Here is a 24224-nt window from a genome sequence, read left to right on the forward strand (position 1 = left end):
GGGAAAAGTTCTGAGATTTAACTGCCTTCTTTTTTACAGTGATTTTTGTCATGTCCTGAATAAGGTAATGGGGTCAGGACACTATCTCCACGCTGGGTCCCTCCGGGCCTGCTCTGAACTCTGGACGCTGGGGGAAGGGCACCCTCCAGCACTGAGGCTCTGGAACAACAACAGTTGTTTGTGTTTGTTTTTTGGGCCCTCCCTGTGGCGTGTGGAAGTTTCAGGATCAGAGGTGGAACGTGCACCACAGCAGCAGCCTGAGCCTCAGCAGTGACAAGGCCGGATCTTTAACTCACTGTGCCACCAGGGCCGTCTGGAAGCTGTCCCTTTGAATACCATAGGCTACACGCGATCCAGAATGTAGCACTTGGAAGTGGCCTTCTGTTTGTGCAGATGTAGCAAAAGGTAGTTGATTACAGCGTTTTTTTAATAACTGCAAACGAATGCTGATGATAGTGGAATGGCTGCGCTTGGTACACCCACAGAAGCGAGAGTCTGCAGCTACTCAAAGTGTTGAGGGAGACGTCAAGAAGATTTCTCGGCATGGAAAGATGCTTCTAGATACCAGATGAAGAAAACCGGGTTTCCAGAGAGAGTGTAGGGTGTGATCTGATTTTTGTGGGGGAACAATTGTACGTGATCGTCCAGTTGATAGAAAATAGTCTAGAAATGATACTCACGGAAGTGGTGACAGGGGTTGAGCCTAGATCGTGGCGGTTCTTCCATCCTTCACGTGCTGTGCTTTCTAACATTTCTGCAATGAGTGTAAAATAAAAGACTCCAGGGATGTCGGGTCATTGGCTCCATCAGTGTTTCCATGCACAGCCCCCGAGGTGATTCTGGAAACATTCTCGATTATCTGGGTCTCTTCACCACACCTCATTTTTCTTTTTTTTTTTTTTAGATTGTGGCCAGTGTAAGGTCAGTCTTGTTGATGCTCACTCCCTTGTGTTCAACTTTTATTTCCAGATGGCCATGTACTTACACTGGTTTTGCATTGACACTGGTTTTTTTTTTTCCCCCCCAGTAAATCCAGAGCCATTTCCACTTTTCTTAGTTCAGAATCCATTGCCTAAATTTCCAGGAAGCACTTAAAAAATGCCTTCTGAGGTTGAAAGCGCTTTGCAACTGGAGCAATTACTAATGATATTTCTCTAAGGCACAAGTGCTCACTACAAAATGCATTTTTGGAGTCTTAATACATAAGAATTTCTTTGATCTTGCAACTAACTCTGCGAGATTCACGTCCTGCTTTGGTTATTCTCTCGCATGATGCCTTTCCTGCTCCAGGAGCCTTTGATTGTGTTACGTGTTGGGAGGTGTAGACCCTTGATAGTCCAATCCACAGACAAACAAGTCTGCGAGGGGTTTGATTCCACAGTAAATACATGCTTGCTTGGGACGTTCGCTGTGGCCAACTGGCTGTGGGCACTGCTCTATAGAGCTCAGGGCCGGCAGTCATGAATCTTGACTGATTAGAAACAGATGTGGTTCAGGGTTAGCTGTACTGAAATGTGGGTCACCCAAAATGCCTTTCACGCATCCTACCTCGATTCACAGGGTGGGTGTGTTGGAGAAATCTGGGGACCATAAGTAACCACTGTCTAGCAGAAATAGCATCGGCCCTCCGTATCTGCGGGTCCTGCACGTGCAGATTCAGCCAGCCTAGGACTGAACATATTCAGGGAAAAAAACACTCTAGAAAGTTCTAAAAGACAGCATTTGAACTTTCCATGCCCTGGCAACTATTTATGTAGCATCTACATTATACTATGTATTGGACGTAACTTAAGGGATTTAAAGTAGATTGGAAGACGTGTGTAGGTTATATGCAAACACGCTACCATTTTATATAAAGGATTTGAGCGCCCTGGGTTTTGAGCATCTGTGAGGCCTGCACTGGGGGGGCTGTGGGGGTACCAAGCCATCCCCCATGGGTACCAAGGAATGAATGTACTAAGTCCAAGGTAGATCTCTGCACATGTGAAATAGCAAGTTGAGACTGACATTGTGCAACTGGCATCCTTGGAAAGTTCTACATCTTCTCAGTCTGTCACAATCATACTCACTGTTTAAGTCCCTGCTCAAGTGTCACCTCCTTTAGGGAAGCTTTCTAACTCACCTGGAAGGCCTGTGCAACCTCCTGCCTTGTTCAGACCTGTCTGGCCCCTGGCACACCTCTTGGTGTGGCACTCTGCATGCCATATGGAGCTGTAGGCCCTATGTCTGACTCCCCAGTAGGAGGCGAGGCCTTCAAGCGCAGGAGAAGGACGGGGCCTCTCAGAATTCCCAGCACCAGCACAGGCTTGGCATAGAGTGGGCATCCATACAGTAAGTGTTTATTGCCTGAATGCTGAATAAAAGGAGGGGGACCCAAATAAAACTCCCCATAGGTATACTAGTTTCTGAAGAATTAGGTGCAAAGACAGAGCCTCTCATCTGGAGAGGTTACTAGCAAAAAATTTGACTTCTTTAAACGAACTTCTTTTTTTTTGGCCAGGCCCGAGGCACATGGAAGTTCCCAGGCCAGGGATCAAACCTGTGCCACAGTGGTAACAATGCCAGATCCTTAACCCGCCAAGCCACCAGGGAACTCCTCCTAAAGAACTTCTCGATTGACGGTTTCCTACCAAGGCCTGTTCGAGCCATTACCTAGGGCACAGGCTACATAGGCACAAACTGAGCAGAGTATAGAGCAAGACAGAGGACTGAGAATCAGATTTCTGCTCAGAATTCCATGATCTTATCTGTAAAATGGACTTGAGGGTGATGCTACTTGCCCTGCGGGGTGGTTGAGGGAGTTCCTGAGAAATGTATAAAAATGCCTTTGTAAACTGTAAAGCGTCCCGGAAGCAATTACCTGACGGCTGGCCAGACCTCCTTTGAACGTCTTCGTGGTCAAGTGCTCCTGGAAGCCAAGGCTTCCAGGGAAAAGAGCCGCACGCCGTGCCCTGGAGAAACCAGCAAGGGCCTGGAAAGCAGCCCCCTGAGAACCAGCTCTTCCCTTGACTAGGTGTTCCTCTAAATCCAGAGAGGTTTCTCCAACCACATGTGACAGCGGGGCTCCCGGAACTGTCTCCTGTGAGGATGGAAAGGTGCTCAAAGAGAAAGATCTACCACCCAGAGACAGCAGTGGTTGTCAGCTTTGTCCTTTGTCCACTTGGGAGTATAACTTGTGACCTTTCTCTTGGGCCAACAAGTATGAGTGAACCTTTGAAAGTTAAGATTGGTGAAAGATACCTTACCCTTTAAAAAAGTGGTGAAAATAGGAGTTCCCGTCATGGCTCATGGGTAACAAATCTGACTAGCATCCATGCGCACGCAGGTTTGATCCCTGGCCTCAATCTGGCGTTGCTGTGAGCTGTGGTGTAGGTTGCAGACGCGGCTCGGATTCTGCATTGCTGTGGCTGTGGCGTAGGCTACAGCTCCGATTCCACCCCTAGCCTGGGAACCTCCGTATGCTGTGGGTGCGCCCTTAAAGAGACAAAAAAAAAAAAAAAAAAAAAAAAGTCGTGAAAATAGTATGGTCATGAGAGAGACTCACCTAGATTTTGGGAAATACAGGCTGTATGTTTAGGGGTGAAAAGTCATGATGTTTGCAGCTCACACTGAAATGGCTCAAAACCCACATATACAGAGAAAGACAACACGGCCAAGGTCAACAACTACTGAACTGAGTGATGGGTATATGAGTGTTCATGGTACTACCCTTCCATTCTCTGTGAGTTCAAAAATTTACACAATAAGCTGGGGGAAAATAAAATAAAAATAAGATAGGGCCGATTATTCCTGCTTCACTATTTCACAGGCAGGATGATGCTAAAAATATTCAGTGACTAGTGTGGAATATCAATATAAAAATTTTTAAATTAATGTATTTTCTTTTTCTTGAAAAATCCTAAAATATATAAAGATATTTCACATCTATAAAATGAAGGGGTATGTATTGTCATATGAACTATTCACCCCATTATTCTAATAATTTCCAAATTATTATTTTTTTTTAGGGCCGCACTGCAGCATATGGGAGTTCCCAGGCTAGGGGTCAAATCGGAGCTGAAGCTGCTGGCCTGTGCCACAGCTACAGCAATGCAGGATCCAAGCTGTGTCTGCGACCGACACCACAGCTCATAGCAATGCCAGATCCCTTAACCCACTGAACGAGGCCAGGGATCACACCCTCATCCTTGTGGATACCAGTCAGATTTGTTTCCGCTGAGCCACGATGATGTTGAGAACTTAGCTCGAGCTTTCGTGCAGCACAGCTGTCACTAGCTAAACAGCGCCCCTGTCTGCACCTTGGTCTGATTTAGGAATTGCATTCAGCTTTTCCAATGGTTTTCTCATTAAACCCATACCATTGAGTGACACACAGTCTAAGTAGAGAATCACTTTTATTATCAACAGCTCACTGTGGCCACTGGAATCTCTCTCAGCTAAACCCAAAGCATCTACATTGGGAATTTTTCTAGCTTTTATCATAGAAAGGTTTCTAGATACCTAATTTCTTTATCATCAACTACCTTAAAATATTGTGTTAGAATGTCATATAAGGTGGCTAAATTTTGTTAACTTTTGTGTACTTAAAATGCCCAGAGGGAATTTCCTGGTGGCTCAGCAGGTTAAGATTCTGGCTTGGTCACGGCTGTGGATCTGGTTACTGCGGTAGTTCCCAGGTTCAGTCCCTGGCCTGGGCACTTCTTCATGCTGCAGGCATAGCCAAAAATAATAATAATAATCCACAGAACTTTGCAAATATAAAATGACATAGATTTATCCCTTGTGACTATAGAGTCTTTGCTGACACCCAACCTTCAAGAAGCTTCCAGTCTAGAATTTCAAAAGCACCTAACACAGGCCCCCCACTCCTCTGCTCCCGTGGTAAATACACGCCTGTGGCTTGGTTAATTGTTGGTAAGAGAGTAAAGGCTAAATCGGTGAATAACTGGGAATGGGGTGGGGGTGCAGAGGGAGGGGTCAGAAGACCGTCTAAGGGCCTAGCGAGAGGCATGGCTTTAGGATGCTCGCAGACAAACCCAGAGAGACTCCAGTGTGCTGGGCGTTAGTCTAGACCCCAAGGGAGCAGAGAAGAGACAATGGATGCGGAAAAAAAGAATATTTGGATACAGTGTAGCCTGTGAAATAATAAACACACCTTCAAAGTATAGGAACAGCACAAAGGTGGGTCAGGAAAAGGCTCTTGGGAGGAAGGGACATCCAGGCAGTTTTGAAAGATGGGAGAGGAGTGCTGGGGCTGTGGTGCCGGCCGGCAGCTACAGCTCGGATTCAACCCCTAGCCTGGGAACCTCCATATGCTGTGGGGCGGCCCTAGAAAGACCACAAAAACAAAAAGATGGCAGAGGAGATTTCCAGACCAGTAAGAGGACATGGATGGCGTGTACAAGGCCTGGGAGCCAGGAGAACAGACTGCTGTGCTCAGTGGGTGACCAGAGGTTTTTGTTTCTTCTTTTTTGTTTTAGGGCCTCTCTTGCAGCATGTGAAAATTCCCGGGCTAGGGGTCAAATCCAAGCTGCAGCTGCCGGCCTACACCACAGCCACAGCAACACTGGATATGAGCCATATCTGTGACCTACACCACAGCTCACCCCAACGCCAGATCCTTAATCCACCGAGTGAGGCCAGGGATTGAACCCACATCCTCGTGTATCCGAGTTGGGATCTTATACCACCGAGCCACAAAGGGAACTGCACGTTTTTTAAAATAATAAACTTTACTTATTTTTTATTTTTTGTCTTTTTAGGGCTGCACCCACGGCATATGGAACTTTCCAGGCTAGGGGTGGAATCAGAGCTACAGCTGCCGGCCAACCCCACCGCTACAGCAAAGCAGGATCTGAGACGCATCTGCGACCTACACCACCACTCACGGCAATGCCAGATCCAATCCTCGACCCACTGAGCAGGGCCAGGGATCGAAACCGAAACCTCCCAGTTCCTAGTTGGGTTCGCTTCTGCTGTACCATGATGGAAACTCCTAAACTTTTTGTCTTAGAGCAGTTTTAGCTTCACAGTAGCACCGAGTGGAAAGCACAGAGTTCCCATGTGCCCCCTGCTCCCCCACAGCCACAACCCCCACTATCAACATCTCGCACCAAAGTGGTACGTTTCTTGCGGTGGATGGGCCTACACTGACCCATGGATTCATCCGGCGTCCATAGTTTCCCTTGCTGCGTACACCTGGGGTTCTGATAAATGTATAATGACACGCGTCTGCCGTCATAGCATCATCCAGAGGGGCTTCAGTGCCCTAAAATCCTCGGCGCTTTGCTCACTCATCCTCCCCACTCCCCAACTCCTGGCAGCCCCCCATCTCTCCACTGTCCCCCAGTTTTGCCTTTTTCAGAATGTTACACAGAGTCGGAGTCATACACTGTGTCACCTTCTCCGACTGGCTTCTTTCATTTAGTGATACGCATTTGAGTCTCTTCCCCATATTTTCATGGCGTGACAGCTTAGTTCTTTTTAGTGCTGAATAGAACCCACGGGATGGATGTACTGGAGTTCATTCATTCATGTTCCCACTGTGGCTGGACCATGGAAGCCTTCCGCATGGCACGTGGGAGCTGGCTGGTCCTTGTCTAGTGGGGACAAGGAGCCACCAAGGGATGGTGGGCGTGAGGGAGTAAAGTGAGGATGGGGCCTTGGTTCGAGGAGGCCGGGTCTGGAACCACACGTGGAACAAGTTACCGGTGCAGGTCCACCACTTAGCCTTAGTTTAGTCACTTTATAATGGGCCGAAGCGAATGGCCAGCGCCGCCCGCATCACAGGGTTGTCGTGGGGGTTACCTGAGAGGACTCAGGACAGGGCTCTGGGAAGTGTTAGGCTCAGGCCCCCAGGGGGAGCCCCCAGGAAGCCCCCTCCCTCCCCGTCCTCACACTCTGCTCTCCTCCCATAATTTAGAGGAATAAGCCCAAAGCAGGGTCCCCTCAGAGGAGACAGAGCAGACTGTCTCCCACGGAAACTGGGACACAGGCGACCTGAGGGCTTCCCCCTGGACTCTTCTCCACCAGCTTCATTCCCTGATCCTCTCAGAGCCGAGCGCAGCCTCTTCCCACGCCAGGTCCTCTTGCTTGGCCCACCCTTCTTTTTTGTTCAGTTTTTCTTTTTCTTTCTTTCCCTCTTCCTTTCCCTTCCTTCCTTACCTGCAGCATATGGAAGTTTCCAGACTAGGGGTCGACCCAGAGCTATAGATGCCGGCCTACACCACAGCCAGGGCAACGCTGGGTCCTTAACCCACTGAGCGAGGCCAGGGATTGAACTCGCATCCTCATGGATGCTAGTTGGGTTCGCTAACCACTGAACTACAATGGGAACTCCCACCTCTGCTTTCTTGTTCGTATCAGAGCGGAGGCACTAATCTCTGCCCCCCATCCCCGCTCCCCACCCTTCCCCTGCCCGGGCCATCCACTCTGGTCCAGCTGGAAGGATTCCCTGTCCATTCAGTCCTAGCTTCTCTCCTGAGCCCCTCCCCTGCACACCTGCTGTCCCAGGGGAGCGCTGAGGCCTTCTGCACAAACTCGCTCCCTGTCCAGTGGTGACAGAGACCTCCTCCTATAGAGCAAGACCTTGGGGGCCTTCAGGTCACTTCTCCTAGGCCTGGAAAGTAGCTTAAACACGTGCTGTGAGATGGACTTTGGAGTCAGAATCGCCTGGTATTTGAATTCCTTAACTGTGTGTCCTAGGACAAGTTACTCAACCTCTCTCAGCTACATCTGTAAGTGGAGATAACCGGTAACAGTTTTTTTCGTTGGGTTTTTTGTGAGATTAAGTGACATACATAAAGCCCTGCAAAGAAAGCCTGGGAGGTGAAAAATACTAATAACCCATGGCTACTCTTGGCTTGAAGTCTTCATCCCAGACACAGAGTCTTATAGACAATGTGTCAGCAAGCCTGGTGCCAGGCGCTTTTCTGCAGATGGGGCCCCGGGGAAAAGCCTGGGAGCCACAGTGGGAGGGGAAGAGCCTCAGGGGGCTCTGGCTGTCTCTTCCTCTGTTGATGTGTTGGCTACAGCAGTCTTTGGGGAATGAAAAAAGGTCATGAGGAATTCCTGTTGTGGCTCAGAGGTAATGAACCTGACTAGTACCCATGAGGATGCAGGTTTGATCCCTGGCCTTGCTCAGTGAGTTAAGGATTGGGCATTGCCATGAGCTGTGCTGTAAGTTGAGGACACAGCTTGGATCCGGCGTTGCTGTGGCTGTGGTGTAGGCCGGCAACTGTAGGTCCAGTTTGACTCCTAGCCTGGGAACTTCCATGTGCCACAGGCGCAGCCCTAAAAAGATTAAAAAAAAAAAAAAAAAAAAAGGGTCATGGAACCACAGACTGATCTGGCCCAGCACTGCCCAATGTAACTTTCTGTGATGATGCGAAGTTCTGCTTCTGCCCTGTCCAGTACAGTAGCCACTGGCCACACTATGGGCTGGCACGGTGGAAGAACTGAGTTTTAAACTTCATGCAATGTTAACTAATTTGAATCGAGATGTAGTAGCCACATGCCATGTGATCAGTGGCTACCACACTGGGCAGCACGGGATGCTCACCCCTTACGTCGAGGAAACTCGGCCAGGGCAGCCCTGGGACGTGCCCCAGGCCACAAGGCCAGTGGAAGAACCAGAGCCCAGGGAGTTCCCATTGTGGTTCAGCGGGTTAAGAACCCAGTGTAGTCTCTGTGAGGATGAGGGTTCAATCCCTGGCCTCGCTTAGTGGGTTACGGATCCAGCGTTGCTACAGGCTTTGGTGTAGGTCACAGATGTGGCTTGGATCTGGCATGGCTGTGGTGTAGGCCGGCAGCTATGGCTCTGATTCGACCTCTAGCCTGGGAACTTCCGTATGCCGCAGGTGTAGCCCTAAAAAGAAAAAAAAAAAAAAATGAAGAAATAAAATTACTTATTTTTTTTTTTTAAAAAGAACTGGAGCCCAGGCCTCCTGCCTTCTCTCTCAGCTGTGTCTGCTCCAGACCATGGCCGACTCTGAGCCCAGGAGGGACAGCTCAGGCGACATTTGTCCCAGATTGAAGGAAACAAAGAACAGACTGCAGCATCATGCGGGAGCCCCCGTGGGGCTTGGCACCCTGCTCGGGAAGCTTGGCTGTCCTCAACGCAGCCTGCAATGCCCTTGTGGTGTCTTGGCTGGAGACGGACAGGGGTCAAGGGACCTCTCCTGGGTGGCTGCTGTCTCGGCGACCCCTTTCTGTCCCCTGACCCAGCTTGGACGGAGGTGGGGCTCAGCCACATCTGCAGCTCAGACACACGCCCCACCTGCCCTTTCCCTCGGCCTGCCCACTCAGAGGTACCCAGGTGGAGGATCAAATTAATCCCTCCTCTTTATCCGGAGGTTGGCACTGAAATCTCCACCCACCCAGGGAGAGTGGGCACAGAGTGACGAGTCAGGCTGAGTGACATCCAAGCCCTCAGGAGAAGGGGGACGGCGCGAGATCACTGGCAACTTCTCCAGCCATCTGTTCCCCACCAAATCCAGCCCGAGTGAGCTTTGCCACAGCCAGTGCTGGCAACCTGTGCTCCGGGCTCCTGGAGACCTGGTGAGACCAATTGTCAGCCCCACTTCCCTGGGGAGAAAGGGGCTGTGGCATCTTCTCAGCCGCCTCCCTTTCTCTCTTTCTTGATTCCCCAACCCGCTTCCCCTTCCCTTCTCTATTGTTTGAGTAAATTTTTTTTTATCAAAGCCTAACGTCTATCCAGGAAGAAACACAATTATAAATGTATGGATGGTGGAATTGTCATAAAGCAAATGTGCCTATGGAATGAGCCCGAAGATCAAGAAATACTCATATTGCGGCAATCATTTCCCAGTATGTAACTGCAGGGATTCATGATATCAGACACCTGAAACCAATAACATGCTCTGTCAATTCCACTCCAATTTTTAAAATGTGCTTCCGGATGCCCCTTCCTGCCCCTTCTCCGTGTTACTGCTCCTCTCCTGACGTCTCCTGGCCGGGGACTCGGTGTGTCCTCTCAAAATTCCTGTGTTGAAATGCTAATCCCCCGTGGGATGGAATTTGGAGGCAGGGCCTTTGGAAGGTGATTAAGGTTAGATTAGGTCACGTGGGTGGAGCCATCAGGATGGAATTAGAAGCTTTAGACCCAGGGAGACACAAAAGAGCTTGCAAACCAGGAAGAGGCGCCTCAGCAGCACCCTGACCTCAGACGTCCGCCTCCGGAACTGTGAGGAATCCATTGCCTTTGTTTATAGACACCCAGTCCAGTGGTCTTTTTTTTTTTTTTTTTTTTTTTTTTTAATTTTATTGGGGCATAGTCGACTTACAATGTATTAATTTCAGGTAAAGTGAATCAGTTATACCTACACATCTATCCATTCTCTTTTCCCATGTAGGTTATTTCAGACTGTGGAGCAGGTTCCCCTGAGCTAGAAGAAGGTCCTTGTTAGTTATTGCTTTTATATCCAGTAGGGTATATATGCTATCCCCATCTTCCTAATTTATCCCTCCCTCCATGGTATCCCCTATGGTAACCCTAAGTTTGATTTTGAAATCTGTGAGTTTGTTTCTGTTTTACAAATAAGTTCTTTTGTATCATTTTTATTAGACTCTTTATATAAGTGATATCATATGGTATTTGTCTTTCTCTGACTTACCTCACTTCCTATGATAATGTCTAGGTCCATCCATGTTGCTGCAAGTGGCATTATTTCATTCCTTTGATGGTTGAGTAGTATTCCGTTGTATATATGTACCACATCTTCTTTATCCAGTCCTCTGTCCATGAACTTTTAGGTTGCTTCGATGTCTTGATTATTGGAAATAGTGCTGCAATGAAATTGAGGTGCATGTACCTTTTCAAATTATGGATTTCTCTGGCTAGATGCCCAGGACTGGGATTGCTGGATCATATGGTAGCTCTATACTTAGTTTTTTAAGAATGTGGTGTTCTGTTAGAGCAGCCCAAGCTAAGACACAAGGCACACCATACATTAATTTGCCACAAATTAATTTTGTCTGTTTACAAACTTGTCTACTTTGTTTTTTCTTCGCTCAACACTGTTTCTCCCCGGTTGTCGAGGGAGCCATTGTCTAACTGCAGGTGGGCACTGGAGACTTTTCTGGGCAGAGGCACGGCTGCAAATAACACAGGTGGGAGGGTTCTCATCATGCGTTTTGGTAAACTACGTCCACATTCCCTCTGAGGACGTATCTGAGTGTGTTGCTGGTCAGAGGGTGTGCAGTTGTTCCGCTTTCGTAGATCCCGTCTTCCGATGCTGTCACTCCAATGCATACTCCCAGCAGCCAGGTATGAGAATCCGGAGCTCCATCCTCACCGTGCCTGGGATGGTCTGTTTGAGATATTTTAGCCATGGTGATGGGTGTGAGTGGCGATCACTGTGGGTTGAAGATCTGCTTGCCTGCAAACTAGTGAAGTTGAGCATGTGTTTCTGCATTTATTGGTGATGTGCATAACTTCTTTTGTGAAGTTCTTTTTTGGGCCCATTTTTCTGAAATGTCGTCTGCTTTTTTCTCTTTGATTTGTAAGAGTTCATGTCTATTCCTGAGAGTAGCAATGTGTGTGTGTGTGTGTGTGTATACATACACATGCATGTGTTTTATGTAAGCATATAGACATGTACATGTAACCAAAAAACATATTCTTTTTTTTTTTTTGTCTTTTTTGCTATTTCTTGGGCTGCTCCCACGGCATATGGAGGTTCCCAGGCTAGGGGTCTAATCGGAGCTGTAGCCACCAGCCTACGCCAGAGCCACAGCAACGCGGAATCAGAGCCACGTCTGCGACCTACACCACAGCTCACGGCAATGCAGGATCCTTAACCCACTGAGCAAGGCCAGGGACCAAACCCGCAACCCCATGGTTCCTAGTCAGATTCGTTAACCACTGCACCACGACGGGAACTCCCAAAAAAGATATTCTTTTCCCCGCTCCTTGGTTTATCTTTTTTACTCTCTTGAAGATTTTTTTGGCTATACAGAAATTAAAATTTTTAATCTAATCCAATTTACCAATTGTTTTCCTTTACGGTTAAGTGGTTTTGTTTGTTTGTTTGGGCTATGGCCACAGCATGGCAGAAGTTCCCAGGCCAAGGATGGAAACTGTGTCACCACAGTGACCTGAGCCTCAGAAGTGACAATGCTTTATCGTTAACTGCTAGGCCACCAGGGAACTCTGGTTAAACATTTTTGCATCTGGTTTAAGAAATCTTTACCTGTTACAAGGTCATGAAAAATTTTCCTGCTGAGTTCTTTTCTAGAAGCTTTATTGTTCAACTTTTCGTATTTTGATTTTTGCATGTGGTATGAAATAAGGGCCAAAATTTCTCTAGGTTATATGACCTAATGGTCAAAATTTCTCATTTCTCTATGAATGTCCTTGACTCAGCAGCAGTTAGTAAAGCTAATCCTTTCCCCCATAGAACCCCATTGTCTCATTTATCATAAATCAAATGCAGGTCTTTTTCTGAGCGCTTTTGTTCTGGCGGCCTATTTATTGTCACATAAGTTTATAATAACTGTCGATATCTAGCAGTATAAGGACTTGAGTTTTGCTCTCACACCTGGCCATTCTTGCTCTTCGCATTGCTTTAACCTTTAGAATCAACTCATCAATGTCCACATCTCCCCCAGTGATCTTTCTGGGATTTTGACTGCATTGAATCTATACATCAATTGGGAAGAATTGATAGCTTTGCAATATTGACTCTTCTAATCCACAAACCAGATATATCTGTCCATTTATTTAGGGCTTTATTAATCTCTTGCAATACTGACTTGTGTTCTTTGTAGAGCTCTGGATCTCTCCTTTATTAGTTTTATTCCAAGGCATTGATGCAGTGTGTGTGTGTGCGTATATTCACATATAACATAAAAAGTAATATTTGTAAATTTTTTTTGTCTTTTTAGGGCTGCACCCGTGGCATATGGAGGTTCCCTGGCTAGAGGTGGAACTGGAGCTATAGCTGCTGGCCTACACCACAGCCGCAGCAACATCCAATCCAAGCCATGTCTGCAAACTACATCACAGCTCACCGCAACACCAGATCCTTAGCCCACTGAGTGAGGCCAGGGATCGAACCCGCAACCTCATGGTTCCTAGTCGGATTTGTTAACCACTGAGCCACAACGGGAACTTCGATATCTGTAAATTTTATTTCTACTGGTTTGTCACTGGCATATTGAAATACAGTTGATTTTTGTTGATATTGACCTTGTATTCAGCAATCTTGCTAAATCACTTATTAATTCTGAGTTTATCTACAGATTTTAAAATTTTCTATGCATGTAATCATGTTTCCTGTGAATAACCAGTCTTATTTCTTCTCCTTCATTATTCATATACCTGTTAGTCCTCTTTTTATCTTTTACTTTTTTTTTTTTTTTTTTTTGGTCTTTTTGCTATTTCTTGGGCTGCTCCCACGGCATATGGAGGTTCCCAGGCTAGGGGTCCAATCGGAGCTGTCGCCACCGGCCTACACCAGAGCCACAGCAATGCAGGATCCGAGCTGCGTCTGCAACCTGCACCACAGCTCACAGCAACGCCCGATCCTTAACCCCCTGAGCAAGGGCAGGGACCGAACCCGCAACCTCATGGTTCCTAGTCGGATTTGTTAACCACTGCGCCACGACAGGAACTCCTATCTTTTACTCTTGCTGGTACCTCCATTTAATGTTAAGTAGGACTATTGGTGGGGCACATCTTCATTCCTGATCTCAGGGAGAAAGTTTTCAATATCTCACACTTAGTAAGATGCTTTTTTGCAGATGTTCTATCAGACTGAGGAAGCTTCCTTATCTTTTTATAACCTTCTATTCCTAGGTTTCTGACAGTTTCTTTTTATTTCTAGGAATGAATGTTGAATTTTATCAAAAGCATATGAGTTTACTCCTTATTACTACTTTGACTACATTTTGTTACTAAAATATATTGACTTTTTTAAAAATGTTAAGACAAGCTTTCATTTGTAGAATACATTTCTTGTCATTATATCCTTTTCATCGACTGCTGGATTTAGTTTGCTAATACTTTGCCAAGGGATCTGGCCTCAGTGTTCATAAAAGAGAGTCACTTGTAGATTTCATTTCTTTTAATGTCCTTATCAGATTTTGAAATCGAAGTGTTGCTTGGCCTTCCTAGATGAGTTGGGCGGTGTTCCACTTCTTTCTCTTTTCTGGAAGAGTTTGTGTGAGGTTGGAATTATTTCTTCCCAAATTGTTTGAAAAATCCTCTGGTGACACCATATGTACCTGGAGAGTGTGTGTGAGTGCATGTGTGTGTGTTACCCAGTTTTTCTAGCTGTTTTCAGTGGAAAAATTTGTCTTAAAATGACTGCCTTATAGCTGGAAGCAGAATTCTGATAGTCTCTTAAAAGGAGCTTTGCTGCAAGTGGCTGAAAGAATGAAATGTGACAGATTCCCTGTTGTGGCTCAGCAGTAACAAACCCGACTAGTATCCATGAGGATGCAGGTTCGATCCCTGGCCTCGCTCAGTGGGTTAAGGATCTGGTGTGGCTGTGGCATAGGCAGGCAGCTGCAGCTCCTATTTGACCCCTAGCTTGGCAACTTACATATGCTACAGGTGTGGCCCTAAAAAGCAAAAAAAATGTTAAATGTGAAAAGCCTGAAGCCCAGCCTCACATGTACTGACAAGATGCAAGTCCGGGCAGTGGGCTTGCCTACCCAGCAGTCTCAGGCCCACTTGGGGAGCAGAAAGTGGGCTGGTGTGGCAGAAGGATCGGGGCAATTGGACCCATCAGATGAGGAAGTGAATTCTGACTAAGGGATCCTACTCTTGGTGAGACCTTAAGCTAGTTACCAAGCTTATGTCTCTATCTAGGAAATAGAGACCCTCCCTCTACCTCATCAGGATGCTGTGGGAATTACAATTTGTCTATTTCCTGTGAAATAGGCAGGATGGGCCAGACCCTGAGGGAGCCCTCATGAAACAGATGGTAACGAGGTTATTGCTGTTGCTAAAATCACTGGACCTCTGTCCTCAGTATTCTGCAGACCATCAAAGGCCTGGAAGGTGTGAGGCTGCTGCCTGGCTGGCCCAGCTGCCAGAAGGAGGCTGGTGCCATCCTGCAGCGGGCTGCCCTTCCCAAACCATGGGGCGGAGTGCTACTGGACCAGGACCCACTCAGGGCACCCCGTGGGTTTGTGCAAGGAAGGATCACAGCCTAGGCTAGGCTCGACCTCTGACCCAACAGCCTCCTGGGAAAGTGTCCTCCCTGCCTCTTCCCGACTAGGGTGGCGGCTCGGGCCCTGCTGGCTGAGCTTTGAAGTTCTGCCTTTGCGTAACAGCCTGTGACTTGGCCCCGCGGCAGGGATGGGGCCAGTTGGCTCAGCTGTGCTGAATTCACACCTGAATCCCCCTGGCTTTGGATCTGTGAGTCCAAACGATCGATTCCAGCTGTGGCTCTCCACCCTGGCTGCCTGCACTCGGTAATCCTCCCATACCCATGGCTGGGACTCTGGTCATCTAACTGGTTTGGAGTGGGGCTGGGCCACTGGGATGGGTAAAAGGCTCAGCTGGTGCTTGTGAGGAGCAGTCTGCCCAGGTAGTCACATGTGCAGCCCCCTGATGCAGGCAGGGCCCCAGGGCACCTCGGTCCAGGCTCTGGAGGAGCACTTGGGCCGGTGACGGCAGGGTGGCGAACAGGCTCTATTTCCCGCCCCGGCCACTCTGAGGCTGCTGCATGACACAGCAGTCCCCTTTTAGGGCACAGCATGGCAGTGAGCCAGCATCCCTGCCCCAAACCAGGTCAGGCCCTAGGGGTGGAGCCACCGTCACCCACGGCATGCCCGCTGTCTGCCAGGCTCAGGGCACTTTATGGGCATCACAACAGTGACAGTGTCTATACTCCATGGGGATGACAGTGAGGCCCATGGGGCCAAGGCACGTGTGAGGAGTCATACCCACATGAGGCCTGTGTGTGTCCCCTTATGCCCCGTCCCTGGCAGGCCAACGAGCCCAGAAGTCAGACCACAGGACCCCTCCATGGGGCTGCCCAGGAGGCGGAGGAGAGGGGAGCCAAGACTGCTCCTCCCGCCCTCAGGTGCTGGGAGCCCAAGTACCATCTGGTCCCCGTGCAAAAAGTTTTTCTGCAAAATCCTGCCCAGCGATGGCCAAGCTTTCCCAGCCTCACCTCTGGACATTGACGTATTCATTAACACGTCTGCCAGTAAAAGAGAGTGCTGGTCATTTGACACCCACATGTTCCCTTTCAAAACCAGACTGATATTGATCCTCTGAAGAGAGCGAATCCTTAAATAGACGGCTGAGCGCACATCCTCCTGATTCACAGAGAACCGACCCTCCTCTAAGTTAAACAGGCCTCTACCCGGCTCACCAACCAGTGGGGCCTCTGTCCACCGTCAGCTGAAGCCTCCCACTCGGGTTTAGGTAAATTGGAACATCACTGCTTTCTTTTAAAGGAAGGTATTTAAGCATGTTGGCAGGAAATGCAATCTTACATTTTGGGTTTAGAAAAATGCTTCTGGGAATTCCTGTTGTGGCTCAGTGTGTTCAGAACCAGATATGGGGTCCATGAGGATGCAGGTTTGATCCCTGGCCTTGCTCAGGGAGTTAAGGATCTGGTGTTATTGTGGCTGTGGTGTAGGCTGGCAGCTACAGCTCCAATTCCACCCCTACCCCAGGAACTTCTATATGCTGCACCTGCAGCCATAAAAAGAAAAACCATGCTTTCAGAGTCCCCTGGTGGCCTAACAGTTAAGGATCTGGTATTGTCACTGCTGTGGCTCAGGCCACTGCTGTGATCCCTGGCCCGTCATTCTGTATGCCATGGGTGCAGCCAAAAAATGCTTCAAAGGACATGAAGTATCCCCACTGGATTTCCCATGTGGCCTCATGGCTGCAGGGAGCCCCAGTGGGGAAGGAGAGACCCGGGGGCTCTAAGGACCAGATTAAAGCCACAGCCTGGCCACCAGCTGCCTGTAGGACCTCAGATCGGCTGCTTTCCCACCCTACTTCCAATCCCCCAGCTATGTAGGGAGGAGACTGAAGCAGCTTTGCTGTCCACAAGCCTGGCCACCCATCAGGAATACCTGGAGAGCTTTTTGGTCTGTTGGCCCCTTAAGCTCTCTGGTTTCTTCTGAACTCCTGGCCAGCTGATCGCCAAAGCCCTCTAGCTCCAACGTTCGGCATCTGGAGTGAGAGCAGCAGAGCTGTGGATGGCACAGCACATCTGACCTGAGATCTCTTGCCCACTTCAACGCCCAGCATGCTGGAAGGATGTCCGACCCTGGGGCTGGGCCCGGAATAAAAACCACAGCTGACATCTGTCAGGCCCTTAGGGAGAGTCAGACAGGGGCTGCCTGTGGTTTTTCTTACTTAACCCTCAGAACAACCGAGGAGGCAGCTCTGACTAGTACAGCTGAGGAAATAAAGCGATTAAGTAACAGGCGTGAATTTAGCCCGTAGGACTTTTGAGTGATGGGCGGAGTCAGTACTGGAACTTGAACAGCTCGTCTAAGCCTGTGGCCTTGACCACTCTGTTGTTAAACCAACGTCATGGGGCTGCCCTGAGAAATACAAGGTGACCCAAGCTAGGAAATAGCCTCCCCCAAAGCAGCATCTCTCCCCTCCCCAGGCCCACGTGTCCCCTGACTTCTGTTAGACCGCCGTCCTCAAAGGTACGTAGAGGACCTGGCTGGGGCTGTGGCTAAACAACAATGACTCATTCCCTGAATATCCAGTTCCTTCTGAAATGGGTTGGTCACCCATGTGCTGTCCTCCCTATGACTCTGGGAGAGAGGGCTCTGGAAAACACCTGCCACATGGGTGGGAAACGTGAGTGGGGCCGGGCACCTCACCAGCCTGGGCAGACCTGGGCAAGGGCTGCCATCTCCTAGTGCTTGGCTGGGCACTTGCCATTCGGCTCTGTCCCCAAACTTGGTCCTGCACGTGGACCTGAGAGCCTCCTTCCCACGTACACGGGAGACCTTGGCTGGTATCCAAGGCCCCTCCAGCTCTTCTATCAGCTCCAGAAAGTTCAAGGAATCTTTGATGTGCCCATTATCATTCTTTTTTCCTTACCGGATCTCTCCAAACCACAATCAGTCCAGCCCAGGCATAGGAATGGCCCCCAAATACAAGTGTGCATGGACATGTGTGCCCTTGAGGGAGCGAGGAAGAGCTATTTAGCCAAGGAAGTGGACTCGAGATTGCTGCTTCTGGGGGTGGTGATGACGGGGAAAGGGAAAAACCACATCACGGGCCAGTGACTGGTCTTTTGAACAAGGGCTGCCAACATTCCAAAAAAGATGGTTACGAATGCGCTTGATGTTTGAACAATTTCAGACACACCCAGGCCCAGCTGGATTTATTTTTCCCTGTCCAAGTCGTCGTGAACTTGCAAAACCCAAGAGTGTCTCTTGCCAAGTGTAAGACCAGTGAGAGGGGCTGCTCGCTGGACTTACATTATAAGGGCCTTGACCTCATGGGGAGGCAAGACCCTGAGAGAGAAAAGAACCTTTGATGTGTGTGACGATGAACTTTTTCTTCCTTGCCAACTGGGTTTGCAAACATTGTGCTAAATTGGAAAACAGATATCAAGGTCCTAAAAAAGACGGCACGAGGCCGGGCTTGATGAAGCAAGAGGCTAATGTTCACGCAGAGAAGTTCTCATTCAGTCAGTCAATTTAAAAGCAAAGGCCTTGGGCGTTCCCGTCATAGCGCATCGGAAATGAATCCGACTAGGGACTATGAGATTGTGGGTTTGATTCCTGGCCTTGCTCAGTGGGTTAAGGATCCGGCATTGCCGTGAGCTGTTGGTGTAGGTCGCAGATATGGCTCGGATCTGGTGTTGCTGTGGCTGGGGTATAGGCTGGCAGGTGTAGCTCCAATTAGAGGCTAGCCTCGGAACTTTCATGTCCCACGGGCTGCCTTGATGGTAGCTTCTTGTGATGGGTGCTCTCACAGGGTAAAAATAGTGAAGCTATATCAGCAAACCGTCCTCCAGCCAGGATGCATTCAATAAATTATGGTACCTGGAGTTCCCGTCATGGCACAGTGGAAACGAATCTGACTAGGAACCATGAGGTTGCCGGTTCTATCCCCAGGCTCACTCAGAGGGTTAAGGATCCTGTGTTGTCATGAGCTGTAGTGCAGGTAACAGACGTAGCTCAGATCCTACGTTGCTGTGGCTGTGGTGGAGGCCAGCAGCTGTAGCTCCGATTAGACCCCTAGCCTGGGAACCTCCATATGTGGCTGGTGGGGCCCTTAAAATAAAAAAATAAAAAAATCGTGGTAGCTTCACAGCATGGAATATAGTCCTACCTTTCTAACAAACCAGGCATATCTATATATTTACCCTAATGCAGTAAGATCTATTTTTTTTTTTTTTTGGTCCTTTTTGGCTCACACCCGTGGCATCTGGAGGTTCCCAGGCTAAGGGTCTAATTGGAGCTGTAGCTGCCGGCCTACGCCAGGGCCACAGCAACACCAGATCTGAGCCTTGTCTGCGACCTACACCACAGCTGGTGGCAACGCTGGATCCTTAACCCACTGATCGAGGCCAGGGATCGAACCTGCAACCTCATGGTTCCTAGTTGGACTCGTTTCCGCTGCACCACAACGGAAACTCCAAGATCTATATTTGATAATTTATGTTGTTGAAGTACAGTTGATTTACAAAGTTGGGTTAATTTCTGCTGTAAAGCAAAGTAATTCAGTTATGCATGTATATACATTCTTTTTCATGTTCTTTTCCATTATGGTTGAATACAGGTTACTGACTAGAGTTCCCTGTGCTATTCAGTAGGGCCTCATTGTTTATCCATTCTATAAATAATAGTTTGCATCTGCTAACCCCAAACTCTCCCTCCATCGTTCCCCACCCACTGCCCCCTGCTGCCCCTGCTCTTGGCAACCACAAGCCTATTCTCTATTAGTCTGTTCCTTTTTCATAGTTAAGTTCATTTGTGTCCTATTTTAGATTCCACATATAAGTGATACCATATGGTATTTGTCTTTCTTTGTCTGACTTACTTCACCCAGTATGATAATCTCTAGGAGGTTCATCAGTGTTGCGGCAAATGGCATTATTTCATTCTTTATATGTATATATTTTTAGGGCTGCACCTGCAGCAGCACATGGATGTTCCCAGCCTAGGGGTCAAATCAGAGCCACCACTGCTGGCCTATGCCATAGCCACAGCAATGCCAGATCTGAGCCGCATCTGTGACCTAGGCTGTAGCTTGCAGCGGTGCCAGATGTTTAACCCACTGAGTGAGGCCAGGGATTGACCCCCCATCCTCATGGAGACTATGTCAGGTTTTTAAGCTGCTGAACCATGATGGGAACTCCTATTTCATTCTTTTTTACGGCTGAGTAGTATTCCATTGTATATATGTACCACATCTTGTTTATCCATTCATCTCTCGATGAACGTTTAGGTTGTTTACATGTCGTGGCTGTTGTGACTAGTGCTGCTGTGAACAAAAATGTACACGTAACAAGGTCTATTGCTAAGGAAGAGGCACTTTTCACTGTGTGCACGTGGATTCTTTTGCACATGTTGCACCTTATGACTGCATAACCCATTCAAGAATAATTTGCTAAAAAATGTAACAAAATCAATTAAAAAATGACTGCTTTTGTCTAAACTGAAGATATTCACCAAAACGATCACTGAGGTTATCTCTGGATATGGAAATTTGAACAATTTCCACATTCTTCTTGGAATGTTTATTATCTTTTAGTAATAAACATGTGTCATTTTGATAAATGAAGCTTTTTAAATTACTACATAAAAGCCAAGGACTTCATGAACATCTCCTTAAGAACATTTAGCGAATGAAATAAATGTGGTGCAACTCACTGGTTAATAACTACATCAGCTAAACCCTGGTGGAATATGGAGATAAAAGGAGAGAAGTTGGGAAATCATGTTTCTAATGTCATACGGATAAGAGAGAATTGCTTTCAACTTTTTCATGATAAAAGAAAAGTATTGCTTTAAACATTTACATGAAATTAGGAACATTCAAAAAGGAGAAGAAAAAAATTACTTCTAGATTCTTCCCAAACACAAACACAGTTAATATGCTCACACATTTCCTTTTAGTCTTTTTTTTTTTTTTTTGTCTTTTTGCCTTTTCTAGGGCTGCTCCTGCAGCATATGGAGGTTCCCAGGCTAGGAGTCTAATCGGAGCTGTCGCCACTGGCCTACGGCAGAGCCACAGCAACTCGGGATCCGATCCGCATCTGCAACCTACACCACAACTCACGGCAATGCCGGATCCTTAACCCCCTGAGTAAGGCCAGGGATCGAACCTGCAACCTCATGGTTCCTAGTCAGATTTGTTAACCACTGCGCCACAACGGGAACTCCCCTTTTAGTCTTTTATTCTAGGCATAGGGATCCGTGGTATCAGATAGTCATAGCATAACCTCATAACCTCCATTAACCTGGTTAGTCAGCCACTGAAAGGGCATGGCATTAACTCCTCATTAGCTGTGGGTTCCCAGTTGTTTTTTTTTTTTTTTTTTTTGTCTTTTGTCTTTTTTGTTGTTGTTGTTGTTATTGCTATTTCTTGGGCCGCTCCCGCGGCATATGGAGGTTCCCAGGCTAGGATGGAATCGGAGCTGTAGCCACCGGCCTACGCCAGAGCCGCAGCAACGCGGGATCCGAGCCGCGTCTGCAACCTACACCACAGCTCACGGCAACACCGGATCGTTAACCCACTGAGCAAGGCAGGGATCGAACCCGCAACCTCATGGTTCCTAGTTGGATTCGTTAACCACTGCGCCACGATGGGAACTCCGGTTCCCAGTTTACATGCTGAAGCTAAACGTTCGCCATGATGCCCACAGCATGGACGCCATCCACGGCAATTGTGATACAGATTTGAGTGAAGACACTACCTCCAAAATGAAACAATTCTGTTCTGTGACCACAGACCAAGCATGAGAGGGAATTCCAGGTGGAAAAAACATGTGGCCACCTCATCCTTCGGTCCTTCCTGAGCAGGCTGGCATCCTGCTTTATACCCAAGCACCCCAGGCAGATCAATGGTACCACAAGGTTGAACTCGGCTCCCAACATGATGAGCATATGGGGCTCAGGTCCTCAGAAGTGGAGGACATTATACTTAAGGGTCGCTCAGAAATGACTTTACTCCCCCCACCTACCCCTGAAGCCGAGGGACCAAGCTCTGTGGGGCCGAGAGGGGATGAGAAGGAAAGGGGACAATCAGCAAGGGAATGGGCTGCAGAAAAGCAAGTCTCAGAGCTCCCTGGTGGTTCAGATGGTTAAGGAGCCAGTGTTGTCACTACTGTGGCTCGGATTGCTGCTGTGGCACCACTTCGATCCTTGGCCTGGGAACTCCTGCACGCCCGGGGTGGGGGGGTGGGAGCTGGAAAAAAGGAAAGAAAAGAAAAGTAAGTCTTATGGGAATATAAAATGGCACAGCCACGAGGGCAAATCATGGGAACATGAAAAATCGCACATGAAATTGCCATGTGAGCCAGTGGACTCTACCTCTAGGTATAGACCCCAAAGAATCGAAAGCAGGCTCTTGAAGAGAAATTTGCATGCCCACCTTTGAAGCAGCGTTATTCACAACAGCCAAAAGGTGGAAAGAATCCAAGTGTCCCCTGACAGATGAATGGATAAACACAACGTGACGGATAGACACACAATGGAACATCATCCAGTCTTAGAAAGGAAGGAAATTCTGGCACCTGCTACAACGTGCATGAACCTTGAAAATATAATACCTTCATTCTGCTGAGTAAAATAAACCAGTCACCAGAAGACACATACCATGTAATTCCATTTGCATGAGGTCCTAAGAACAGGCAAATTCGTAGAGACAGAAAATAGACTGGTGACTCCTGGGGACTGGGCAGTCGGGAATGGCGAGGTATGGTTTAATGGGCAGAGAGCCCCAGGTTTGCAAGATGAAAAAGCTCTAGTGATGGATGGGGGGGATGGTGACACGGCAGCGTGCATGCGCGTAAGGCCGCGGACCTGCACACTTGGAAAGAGTTACAACGGTACACTTTATGCTACGAAAGCAAAGAAATAAGCCAGTTCCCCTAGAACAGAAAGGAACCCCCACCCCACCCAGGACTCCCTTCCTGCTGCCCCTCTGAGGACAGTGTGGCTGGGTGGGTACAGGGCTGGCTACACGATTTGTGAGGCCCAGTACACGATACAAATGCGGGGCCTTGTTCAAAGAGCAGGAAAGCAGCTCTTTCTCCCATGGTCCCTGCCCATCACTGTATCTGATGTGCTGTGTAACCTCGTGCTCCTTCAGGCATGGCGAGACTGGGACCCCGCTCCCCGTGCAGGACAAGGGCCCCCAGCCTGGTGGTAGGTGCTGGGTGCGGGTGGGGAGGCGTGGCCGTGAACTCCTCCTGGAGAGCTGGGAAGGCCCGGGAGCTGAGGCTCAGAGTCCCTCCTCGGAGCTCCATTGCCCCATCAGCCTTCACTTACAAAGCACAGATTCACCGACTATTAGGAATGTGAAGGCCGTGACAGCAGGGCACGGAGCCCCAAGCATGGGGCGGCTGCTGAGCGTGGGGTCCTGCGCGAGGTGATGCTGGTCTTGGGTGGGTATTTCTGGTTTCTGCGAGACTCTCTTTGCTCATCCATCCACATTCCTTGGTGCTTTTCCGGAGCCATCACAGGGAGCTAAAGGGCAGGGTGAGAGGTGGGCAGGGAGTGGGCGGGGTAAGGTCCAGCCCCTCCCCTCTGTCTACAGAGGCATCAGGCCAGGGTCCTCGTGGCAGCACTTGGGATAGGCTGCAAGACCCCCTGCCTCAGAGCATATCCCCCTCTCACCTGCGCGTGATTCTCCCCCACCTCCCCCACCACAAGCGTGCCATCGCCACCCCCCACCCCCAGCCATGCTGTGCGGCAGCGGCTTGATGTGGGATCTCAGTTCCCAGACCAGAGATTGAACCCAGGCCCAAGCAGAGAAGTGCCGAGTCCTAACCACTAGATGGCTGGAGAAAGCTCGTGATTCTTTGTCTGCTCACTCCTCTGTGCCAAGGCAGAGACAATATCTGTCAAAAAAGGCAACCCTTGAAAAATGCAAGCATGGAGTTCTTGTTGCAGCTCAGCGGTGAAGAAGTCTGACTAGTATTCATGAGGATGTGGGTTCGACCCCTGGCCTTGCTCAGTGGGTTAAGGGTCCAGCATTGCCGTGAGCTGTGGTGTAGGTCGCAGACTTGGCTTGGATCCCGTGTGGC

The sequence above is a fragment of the Sus scrofa genome, chromosome 14, assembly GCF_054392235.1.
Source record: "Sus scrofa isolate SSC_HxYL_T2T_F1_AM1 chromosome 14, Sscrofa_HxYL_maternal_Yorkshire_Landrace_v2.0, whole genome shotgun sequence".
Lineage (NCBI taxonomy): Eukaryota > Metazoa > Chordata > Mammalia > Artiodactyla > Suidae > Sus > Sus scrofa.